This window comes from Sarcophilus harrisii, chromosome 2 (genome assembly GCF_902635505.1).
Source record: "Sarcophilus harrisii chromosome 2, mSarHar1.11, whole genome shotgun sequence".
Taxonomy (NCBI): domain Eukaryota; kingdom Metazoa; phylum Chordata; class Mammalia; order Dasyuromorphia; family Dasyuridae; genus Sarcophilus; species Sarcophilus harrisii.
Window position 1 is genome coordinate 220,192,931 of NC_045427.1, and position 12,481 is coordinate 220,205,411.

Consider the following 12,481-nt stretch of genomic DNA (forward strand, 5'->3'; position numbering starts at 1 on the left):
CTATAGGCAGACTCCTGATTATTGAATAAGAGAGGTGGTGTGGTATAGAGAATTAATAGATCTTGAAATCTGGAAAACCTGCCTTCAAGTCATACCTCTGATACATAGTGATTGTATGCTCTCCGCCACTGTCTCAGTTGCAAACTGCAAAGCAGGTGGTACTGCATTAGGAAAGGATGTTTCCTCACTGGGAATTCTCTATGCCAGTGTAATCACAAGTCCCATCCAATAGTCATTTGATATGTAGCAATTTTGTTTTGAGGTTTGCAACTTTTATGTTAAATATCACAGTGATAAACTTCTTGTCAGTGTTCTTACTTATGTTATTCCAGATACATATGTATCCATCTCTATTCTGTAGCTTTTTTTTTCTTTCCATCCTTATTGGGTCTGTGTGATTACAGGAATAGATTTGTCCTGTCTTTTCCTTTTCTACATCCACCATTCTTTTAAAAAAAATTTCCCTCAGTTACATGTAAAAACAATTTTAAACATTCATTATTCTTTTAAATTTTCAAGTTCTAAATGTTATATGTTATATGCTTCTCTCTTTCTGATCTTCCTCGCTAAAACGGTAAACAATCTGATATAGGTTATGCATGTGCAGTCATGTAAAATTTATTTCCATATTGGTCATTTTGTGGAATAAAACTCAAACTGAAAAAAAAAGAAAGTGAAAAATAATATGCTTTGGTCTGTATTCAGGCTTGTCAGTTCTTTCTCTGGAGGTGGAGAATTTTTATTTATCATGAGTCCTTTGGGATTGTCTTGGATCATTATATTTCTGAGAATAGCTAAGATATTCTTAGTTGTTCATCATACATTATTTGCTATTCCTGTATACAAGGTTCTCCTGGTTATGTTCACATCATTCTACATCAATTCATGTAAATCTCTCTAGATTTTTTCTGAAATCTGCATGCTTATTATTTCTTATAGTACAATAGTATCCCATAAATATGCCAGAACTTGCTCAGCCATTCCCCAGATAATGGACATCGCTTCAATTTCCAATTCTTAATGACCACAAAAAGAGTGGCTATAAATACCATTGTACAGATAGATCCTTTTCTCTCTGTCTGTCTTTCAGTCTCTCAGTCTGTCTCTCTGTCTGTCTCTCTGATACAAACCCAGTAGCAGTATCATACAGCTACTATTCTTGTTCAGGCTCTCATCACCTCATGCCAGGACTATTGCCATACCTCCTAATACATTTGCTGGCTTCAGTCTGCCATTAGAGGCAGGTAAATCTTTCTAAAATGATGCTTTCATAATGTCCACCCTTGATCTAAAAGCTTAATGGGTTTTCACTAAGACAAGCCTGGCAATCAGGATCTTTCAGGATATGACCCCATACTCTTTCTTTTTTTTTTCATGCATCTCTTCAAAAATCCTCCACTTGTCTGACTGGCCTGTAGCCATCGGCTGAATAATTATACTAGCTGGCATTTCTGTATACATTTAAGTCTGTAGACACTTTTTATATGTATTCATTGTCTCATTAGCACCCCATGATGGCACTATGATGTAGGTGCTATGGATTGTTATTATTTATCCTTGTTTTATCCATGAGAAAGACAGGGGTCAGGGACCTGAAGTGATTTGTTTTTCATAGTCCCACAATTAGTAAGTGCCAGAAAGTAACTACAAAGCAAAATCTTCCTGATTCCAAGTCTTTCATTTTACTCATATTTCACCCTGCCTCCTGAGCATCAAGCATGTTTTCCCTCCCTTTCTCTGCTTCCATTGTTCTCCCTGATTGGAGAACTTCTCCTTTTCCCCTACTCATATCTTACTTTCAGACTGGCTCCCCTCCAGCCATGAGCCCTGTGAAAACTACCCCTGGTTTAAGACATCTGTCCCCTCAAGACCACAGCTCACAAGTCCCTATTTTTGTTTCTTTTATCTGACCAACCAGAGGACACACTAATTCAAAGGAAATGGCATTTACTTGAAACAAAAGGCAAGGCAAACAACAAAGGGTAGCTCAAACATAAGTCATAGCATCCCTTCTCCAAATAGCTTCCTCCTCCCAGTGTATGTGTTTCCAGATAGGGTAAGAAGAGAAAGAGAAGTGCTATTTTTTTGGCCTCCCTTTTCACATCAACACCGGAACCATGGCAAGTCCAGCAACATGTTGTCAGATAACTGTCTGCAGCAACAGAATTGAGTGTACTTAGTATCTACTCCAAATTAGCCAGTCTGAGCTTTTCCTGCAGCCTACACATATCCTCATACCCATAACCCCAACGCACACACACACACACACACACACAGAGAGAGAGAGAGAGAGAGAGAGAGAGAGAGAGGGAGGGAGTAGGGGAGAGGGAGGAAGAGAGAGAGAATATATTAGGAGGTGTGACAACTTGGAATCTACCCAAGTTGTGCCCATAGCACTTTCTTCCTTGCACACTTCACACCTCCTCCATTAACTTTAGAGTCTGGCCTGCTTTTGCTCTGAGACAACACTGCAGGCTAGTGAATTTAAGAAATGCCTTCAGAATAGGAAACATTTTTGCTATATCTTTCTCTTTCTTCATTTTATTCCAATTCTGATTTTCCAAAAATCTCCTGTTTCTGAAACATCACCATACTTCATGCCTATACACACCCTCTTGGGATAGGCAATATATTTCTGGTCCCAAAGCTTTATAGGACTATTGGATGTTAAGAGGAGCTCTAGGCCCATCTACGTGGTCCAACATCTCCATATAGTCTTCCCTGAAAACACCTGGCACAATGACCTTTCCTTTACATGAACCTATATTGCCTATTATAAATAATTATAATGAAATGAATATATATTATTATATACTACAGCATATTAAATCATCATTATACCAATGTTACAAATATAATATTGCAATATATTATATCATTATTATGATATTAGAGATATTATGTGCTGATAATAAATAATAATTTCACAATCCCCATATTCAATAATAAGACCTCATATGGAGTTGTGATCTATAATTCAAGAAGCTTTGCCCTATACCAGTGAAACCATATGTTTCTTCCATTATCACTGATAATATAACAGAGAACAATGTTTTAGATACTGCAAGATCTATGGCCTCTGGATCATGGGTACTCTCTACCCAACTGAGTCATAATCTCAATACTACTTAAAAGATGGTCTTGGAGAGTTACTGTGACTCAAAGATTAGTTATTCAGAAGCTAATCATAACACTTCTTGACTTTAGTGGTCCTCCAAAAACCGACATATAGTCTATCATAGCCAAAGGACCTAAAGGAACAGGAAAACTCATGGGTCCATGATGTTCTGTTTTATTATTCAGATAAGCCTGGTGTTTATAGTTCTCTCATGTGCTCTCTCCAGAATTATTCCTAGATTTAATCTAGCAGTTCATAGATTCTTGGATCATGGGTTTAGATCTGGAAAAGATGAATCTTAGAAGACATCTAATTCAACTTCATTTTACAGATGAGGAAACTGAGGCCCAAAAAGGTTAAATACCCAAGGTTCACAGATGTGAAGTGTCAGGGCCATGATTTGAACTTAAGTCCTGTAACTTTCAATCTTTTTTCCCACTGCTGGTGTCTAGTCTTTGCTTTTTTCTTTACCTCTATGGCTCTGGATAAGCCAATCAGAGTTCTTCATGCCCTACCCAGAATGCATAGCTGAGAGCTGATCTCCCCAAAAAATGGCTGAGAAAAAGAGATACACTTGGTGAAGAGGAAAGGGAGAGATAGAATGGGGAAAATTTTTCTCAAATAAAAGAAGCATGCAAAGAAGAGCTTTTACAGTATAGAAGAAAATGGAGGAATGGTGGGCAATGTCTGAACCAAACTCTCGTGAGAATTGTTTCAAAGAAAAAGAATATATATACACACTCAATGGTTTATAGAAATGTTACTTACTCAATAGGAAAATAGAAGGGGAAAAGATTAAGAAAAAGGTAGATGATAAAAGGGAGAAGAAATTAAGGGAGGCGGTGGTTAGAAATGAAATGGATTTTTTTTGAGAGGCAACTTGCCTAGAGTCACAAAACAGATTTTGAAGAAGAAACAGGATAAAATGAGAAAAAAAAAAAGAAAGAAAAAGAAATTCCCCCCCTCTAGCTTCAAACTGGGCTTTGGGCCCTTATCCCCCTTCTTGATCACAATTATATGTCACTGGTCACAAGAGGGACTTGGCAAAAGATTATGAAGAGATGAGCATAAACCCAACTGTGATTTAACCTAGGACTTCCTCTGCTATTTGTTAATTGCCTGTAGTGTTAAATTAGCTTTTAAGAACAGAATTATAACAAAAATGGCTTTATAGCTTCCTAATTTTATACAGGAAAAGTGTGTCAATGATGTTTTTATAAATCTTCCCATGCTTGCCACGGGTTCTAGGATAGTAACTTATGGAAAAACAAAATTGAATCTGTTACTGACACTACTAGGTTTTGAGATCTTTAAACATTGTAATTGGTTGAAGTGAAGAAAAAAAAAAGCAGGAGGAAAAGATTCTTGCACTCTCAATGGTTAATTTTGTAAATTTTTTGAGCCTGTTCTTATAGATATAGAAGCCTTTTTTGTTGCACTTGGCTGAACTTTGACAAACATTCCCGGAGCCCAAGGATTCACTTCTTCATATAAGTGGCCATTTAGCTCATAGAGAACTTCATGACAAAAGGAAAAACAAAGATGCCATTAAGTTTGCTCATGGGTTTAATTTCTGATTTAATTCTTAACTTTTCCAACTTGGTTTCCAGATCAGAATATGCTATTAATACTATAAAAAGGTAATGTTGTTATTTAGTCAGTTAGTTGTGTCTAACTCTTTGTAATGCCATTTGAGGTTTTCTTGACAAAGATACTGGAGGGTTATGCCATTTCCTTCTCTAGCTTATTTTACAGATGAGGAAACAGACAAACAGGGTTAAGTGACTTACCCAAGGTCACACAACTAGTAAGCATCTGCAATTAGATTTGAACTCAGGTCCTCCTGAAGCCAGGACCAGTTTGAGAATTCTCAAATGACACCCAAGTTGTTAATCTTAACAGTAATAAGGAAGTTTGGAAGAGGCATGGTTTTGGGAACAAGATATTAAATCCTTGCTTTGGACATGTTGAATTTGTGATTGCAGTTGAAAAGTCAATTGGAAATGTTCAGGAGAATAGTTCATGATGTGAAACTATGTCAGGATAAGGACTAGGACTGAATATATAGATTCAGTGGTCATCTGCATAAGGATGTAATTGAGCCCATGAGAGTTTATGAGATCACCAAGTGAGAGAATGTAGAGAAAGAGAAAAGGTTTAAGATAGAACCTTGAACCAAGATAGTGAGTATAATACAGATAATGAATAAGCAAAGGAGACTGAGAAGGAACCCTTTGGTAAGTAGGAAGCCCTAGAAAAACCCAGAAAATGTAATGCCAGAGAAACTGAGGCAAGATAGAGATTAGAGAGTTATTAATATTTTATTTGAAAGGGAGAGATTTACTAGGACTATATGGATCCATGGTTTGGTCCCAGGGCTGAATGAGACTATCGTCTCCCAAGAATCTAGCAGTGAATGTCATATACAAGATTCTTTTATAGGGTAACAAGAACGATGACATAATCAGGGAGGTACCTGAGATGGGAATGACCTAATGGGGGAGGCACCTGGATGGGGATGATCTAATGGGGGCAGACACCTAGGATGACATAATGGACAGAGTTACCTGAGAGGCTCCTGATATTCTAATAACGATTAAAATGGTTAAAGACCTTTATCCCATCAAACATTAAGAAGGAATGATTGTAGCCTGAGATCTAAGATATAAGACCTTTATCCTATCAAACAGTAAGGAGGGAATGATTATATCTTGAGGTATTGGGGCAGAGTAACTGAGATAGGACAATTAGGGAAACTGGGTCAGGACATTAAAAGGAAACTGTGACACAACAAAAGGAGGAAGAATAAAGGAGGAAAGAGTGGTTAATATTACCAGATCCTTCAAGGAGATCAAGAAATACAAGAATTGAGATTAATCTTGATAATCATGAGATCTTGGCCATTTGGGAGAAGGTAGTTTCAAATAATTGATAAGATTGGAAGCCAGTTTACAGAGTGTTTCTATTAGAAGAGAATAAGAAAAAAGTTAAGAAAATGAAGTTTTTTCAAGGAGTTTGGTTAGTAAAGGAAGGAAAGAAAAAAGAAAGTTAGAATCCAGTGAATGTTTATTAAGGATGAGAACATGTTTATAAGTATCAGGAAAACAACTAATAGACTGAAAGATATTGAAAATAAAAAAAAATTGTAATAAGTGGAGCCAGTCTACTGGAGAAGATAGGAGGGGGATGGAATTGAGGATGTAGAAAGACTGGCCATAGCAAGGATAAGGTCTATTTCTTTATCACTATAAAGGAAGGGGAAGAGGAAGAATAAAGGAGAATGGCTGAGAAAAAGTCTAAAGTCAAAAAAAAAAGGCTAAAGTCAAATAGTCCCTATTTTAAAAGCATTTAATTACATGCTAGGTTTGGAGGGGTTCTGCAGAACAAAGAGAGTGACATCACTTTATAGTGGAAAGAATACTAGACAGGATACTGGGATTCTCAGTGTCTGATCTTAAATAAGCTTCCCCTTTAGGGGCCTCAGTTTCCTTATTTGAAAAACAAAGTGGTAAGATAAGACAGCATTAAAGGTCACTCCCAGCTGCAAGTCCTATGACCCAAGCCTTGTATATAGGCCTCTGTGGTTACATGCCTCTGCCTCAAAAGGGACAAGAAGATTCATTTCTCTAAGAAATGTATGGCTTTCTGATACACTGGTCACTAATACTTTAAATGGTCACTATGGTTACATCTAGGAGCGTAGTACTATCAGGCATAGTGCTGTGACAAACTATGAAGATGGTTCTTCCTGAGGAGAGGTATAATGTTCAGATTTTGATTCAAATCTAAACCTCAGAGTGTCCTATACTACTATCATCTATAGAACTGCAGAATCTTAGAGATGAAAAGGATCCAAACTAGAAAATAATACTCTCTCTGTATTTCCCCTAAGTTCTTATCCAGTCTTTGTGGGAAGATCTCTTGCCAAAACAAGTCAGTACTTAGTAAGCCCTTCCTGTGTGCTAGGCTCTGTGCTATACATTGGGGATGCAAACAAAGAGGAACAACTGTCCTGAAAGGATTTACATTTTAATGGGGAAGACAATATACAAACAATTATGTACGTATAAGACATATAGAATAAATTGGAACTAATCAAAGAGGGAAGGTACAGGGGTGGGAGAGCAGATTTGGAAGGGTTCTACAGAACAGAAATTACCAACATGCTGTAGTGGAAAGAATACTAGACAAGATACTTGGACTCTGTGTTAATCTTTGTGTGATTTACTGTCTGACTTTTAATAAGCTTCTCCTCTAGGAGAAGAGCTCTTACAGTAAGAAGCTTTTTACCTCCTAAGGCAGCCCATTTGAGTTGCTTTGATTGCTAGAAATGTTAGGCAAAAATTTTGAAGATGAAGGGACAGATGAAGAAAGATGATTCAAGTTGTAGAAGTACATGCAAAAAAATTCCATCTAACTATGGAGAATAAAATTCAAATGTTGAGAGTTTACTCTCTCCTATTTCTTTCCCAATTGGGTCAATTTCCTGCCATATTTTTTACCATGTTCTCATTTTCTTTGTCCACTTTTCTTCCTTTCCCCTGATATCTCTTGGGTTTTTCCATCTCCCTATTCTCCTACTTTATTCAAATTCCCAAAGTCTTTTGCCCAGTCTCTGAGTCAAATTCTGGCAGATTTCACTCTCCAATTTTCCACTCAATTCTCCATAAGTTCAAAGTCAAATCAAGTCAGAATCAAGGTTTCCAATATCCTGGGCCATTAGTAAATAGTTACATTATCATCCTCATCTCATGCCCATTAATGCTGCTATTTGTTCATGTTGCATCAGAGTTGAAAGATATTTTATGCTGGGATGGCAGCCAAGTGAAACTTCTGGAGTAAGCCTAATGTTCCAAAATTCAAAGATGATTTTACACTATAAAAGCAACTAATGAAAGACAACAGAACATCCATATCTGCCCATCAAGAATGATTTTATCAACTATCAAATATGTAGCACCTAGGCAATATCTCCATGCTGTAGAATTCCTTACAAACTTCTAAGTTGTCAATGAGATTGTGGTAATACCAATAATTATTGGTATTATTATCCTTGTACTTACCACAAAATAAGAAAACTCCAAATTTTACTCTAATTTTTTTTTTTGCAATTAGAATTTAGAACATTGCAATTTGCTATACCAGAGACCCCATGTCCATCTTCTCAAACCAAGGAATGTCTAAAAGGGATCTCCTATCCTCCAGAGATTTAGGGCACATATAAACTTCTCCAAATAATCTGTATTGAGACCAGGTTGATTCTCAATGTGGAAAATCGAAAAGAGTAAGATTTTTAAGAGTTCAGATCCATTTTTTGTATATATAAGTATATGTATTTCTGTGCATATCTCTCTGTATATCTGTGTGTTTCTCTATGAATGTATCATAAGGAAGGGGTTAGCCTGATTTTATCAGACTCTCCCAAATATTCTCACAATTTCTTTGAATTCTCTTGGGTTGAGAATCTTCCACAATGGAAGTTGAACTGAGTAGATCCTTCAGCTCAGGAGAAGCTGCAGAATTTCTAGACTTTCCTGAGCCCTCAGGTGGAAGGGAAAAGGCATCTTGGGAAATACTTCATGGTTAAAGAGAAGGGGTAGGGGTCTCTGCTTCTTAGTATATCAGAACAACCAAATATTATCTCAGGAAGTTTCTGTTTTTTCAGGACCAATTGAAACCCAAAGTAGATTCATCAGATTAAAGAATGCTTCCCAGATCCAGGTAGATTAGATAGATATACACATTCATACATAAATACTTATATATGTGTATATGTATATTCCAATCTCTCTTGAATTCCAATTAGTTAATAAACATGTATTTATTAAGCACCCATCATGTCCCAAGTCTGGTTCTAGTGCCAGGTATATACATATAATGGAAGAAACAATCACTACTCAAAAGGAGCTTATATTCTTGTGGGGGAGATAATAAGTACACATATAAGAATCTACAGAATAAAGCACAATTGGATTAAGAAACATGCAGAGGTTTTGAATTCAAATTGTATCTTTTTCTCATAGGGTAATCTTGAATTTCCCTCCACCTTGTGTTCTCTATAAGTGGCCCCTTTTGTATTTGCTTAGAAATGAAGAAGATAATATCAGAAATTCAGCCAGCTACCATCAGAATTTACAACTGATGGAGGCAAATATGTAGCCACTTGGAGTAGGACATATTGTCCTTAGTACTTTTCCCTTAAGTCCCCAAGCTTCAATTGAGATTGCTTCTACCTAACACCCTTGGTGTTTCTAACTGCTCTTCAATAACCTACCATCAGACTCAACAGTCCTTTTGAATAAGTAGCAGTACAGTGTAGTATAGTGGAAAGTATGCTGGATTTATAAGTGAGGAGATGTGAACTTGAATCCCAGTTTTCTCCATTTATTGCCTATATGATCTTGGATGGATAGTATAACTTTTCTGGGGCACTATTTTCTATAAATTGGATTTCTGAGGTCCCTTTTATCTCTAACACCCATACTTATGACTCCTCAATGTATTTAAATATATGTCTACATATTCCCAGTTTAGAACAAACTCTTAAAAGGCAAGACCATTTGTGTCCCAAATACTAAGTACTCTGATCTAATGGATTCATCCTATTATTTTCCCCAAGGAAAGGACCTGGATCTTTTCTATACTCCAGGTACACTATTCAAGTCACTGTGATTGCTGTTTAGGAGAAGGATGTCACAGAGGCCTCAGGAGGTACCCCAGACTCCTTGCCAGTGGTCCACTGCACCCATCCCCTATTTGCCCAATGTAGCATAAATGTTTCCTGAAAAGGAGATTACTTTTTTCCTCTATTTATTTTTCATTCACTCAACATCTATTTATTGAGTAGAATGTAAGTGCTTCCCAGGAGGCTAAAAGCTTAATGAGGACAGGAATGCTTTTATTTTTGTCTTTGTATCCTCAGTATCTAGTATAAAATAGGTATTTAATAAATTCTTATTGAATGATTGGTGCTTAGCAGCTTTAGTAGGTAGGAAATGACACTGTCAATAAGTCAGTTGAACAAGCATTTATTAAATACTTATTACATATAGGCATGTGTGCAAAAACATGGTCCCTTCTTTCAAGAAGTTTACATGTAATGGAGGAGGCAATTTGCAAATATCAAAGTACATAAAAGATATACACAATGTAAATGAGAGGCAGTCTCAGAGGGAAGGTATTAGCCATGGAGGAAGACTGGGAAAGGTCTCTTATAGAAGTGGGATTTGAGCAAGATCTTGAAGAAGACCTGAATATCCAGAAAAGGGATATGAGAAGTGAGTGCATTCCAGGATAATCAAAAGGCTCAAGTTCAGGAGATTGAATGTATTGAATTAGGAATAGTAGGAACGACAGTGTTGCTGGATCATACGATACATGGAAAGAAGTAAGATATAAGAAGATTGGAAAGGTAGGAAGAAGGAAGATTGTGAAAGATTTATAAGTCAAATGGGGGTGGTGGTATATTTTATACTGAAAGGGATGGGGAACTAATAGTTTATTGAATAGTATGGTGACATTGTTAGATTTTCCCTTTAGGAAAATCACTTTGGCAGTTGAGTGGAGAGAGTAGATTGGTGTGAGGAGAAACCTGAAGCAAGGAGATCAACAAAAGACTTCTGCAATTATCCAGATGTGAAGTGATGCAGTGTTGTGATACGGGAGCCACCTGCCAGTGGCTGCTGGAGGTCTAACTCAGACTTGTAGAATGAATCTCTTCACGTGAGAGGAGGAGGAGGAGGAGGAGGATGATGATACAAAGAGACTGAGAGGCAGTGGCATTCTCTGACCTCTCTCCTCTTCCCTCTTGCCTCCAATTTATGTCATTTCCAATTCATCTGTGAAGGCTGCTTTGCAATAAATGATTCACAGCTGTGGAGTCTCTTGGAGAATTGACCTGCCCTTCACCTAGGCATGGTCCTTAACAATGCAGACTTATACCAGGGTAGTGTTTATGTGAATGATGAGAAGAGAATTAAGATGAGAGATGTTATGAAGTTTTGAATGACAAATTCTTGTTGTCATTTTCAGTCATGTCCAACTTTTTGTGACCCCATTTGGGTTTTCTTGGCAAAGCTACAGGAGTGATTTGCCATTTCCTTCTCTCATGGAACTCATGGAACTGAGGCAAAAAGGGTTAGATGACATGTCCAGGAGCACACAGCTAGTGTCTGATGCTTGATTTGAACTCATGAAGACGGGTCTTCTTATCTCCAGACCCAGCATTCTATCTACTGTGCCACTTATGAATAACAAGACTTGACAATAAATTGGATATATGGGAAGAGTTTGAATGAGGAGCTGAAAATGACACGAAGTTTCAAGCCTGGATGGTAAAGATGGGTGGAATTACTGGAGAGTAATAAAAAAGCTTCAAAGAGAGAGGATTTGGGGGAGAAAACAATGAGTTCAGTTTTGAATTGAGTTTAAGATGTCCTTAGGACTTTCAGTTTGAGATGTTCAGTAAGTAGGTGAATTTTTGATATTAAAGGTCAGAGAGATGGGAAGAGTAGATGAATATATCTGAGAATCATCTGTATAGGAATGAATATTTAATCCATGAACATTGATAAGATTACCGAGAGAAATAGTGTAGAGAGAAAAGGGGAAAGGAGAGAACCTTCAGGGACATCTATAATTAGTCATGATCTGGATAAAGATTGAGCAAAGGAATCTGAGAAAGAACTTCAGACAGAGAGAAGGGGAGCCAGGAGAATGCAATGTCACAAAAAAAGAGAGAAGAGGCTATCCTGGAGGAAATGACAAAAACCATCAAAAACTACAGAGAGGTAAAGAAGAGGAGGAATGAAAAAAGACCATTAAAGTTGGCAATTAAGTGATCATTGATAACTTTGGAAAGAGTAGTTTTAGTTGAATGATAAGATTGGAAACCTGATTACAGAGAGTTTAGAAGCAAGTGAGAGAAATGGAGGCACCTAAAATAGATGTCTTTCTCAAGGTTTACAGAAGAAAGGGAAGAGTGATACAGGACAGTAGCTTGCAGAGATGGTCAAATCCAATAAGGGCTTTTTAATAATGGGGAAATATATTCCCAATAATGGGGAAAACATACATACTTGAATGCAAAAGAGATGGAGCTAGTAGATAAGGAGAAACTGAATATCTGAGCTGGGGATTTATGTTTCCCATTGGGTTCTATTCCATTTCCAGTGTCAGACATAAGGCTTTGCACACAGATAAGCTCACTAAATATTTATTGAATGAATGAATGAACTACCTTACACATAGGATTATGATAGGCACTAAAGTGATAAGATCCTTGCCTTCTCAAAGCTTCCAGTCCAATTGAGCAAGTCAAACATAGACAGGCCCATGAAAGTAAAACAACACAAAATGTTAGAA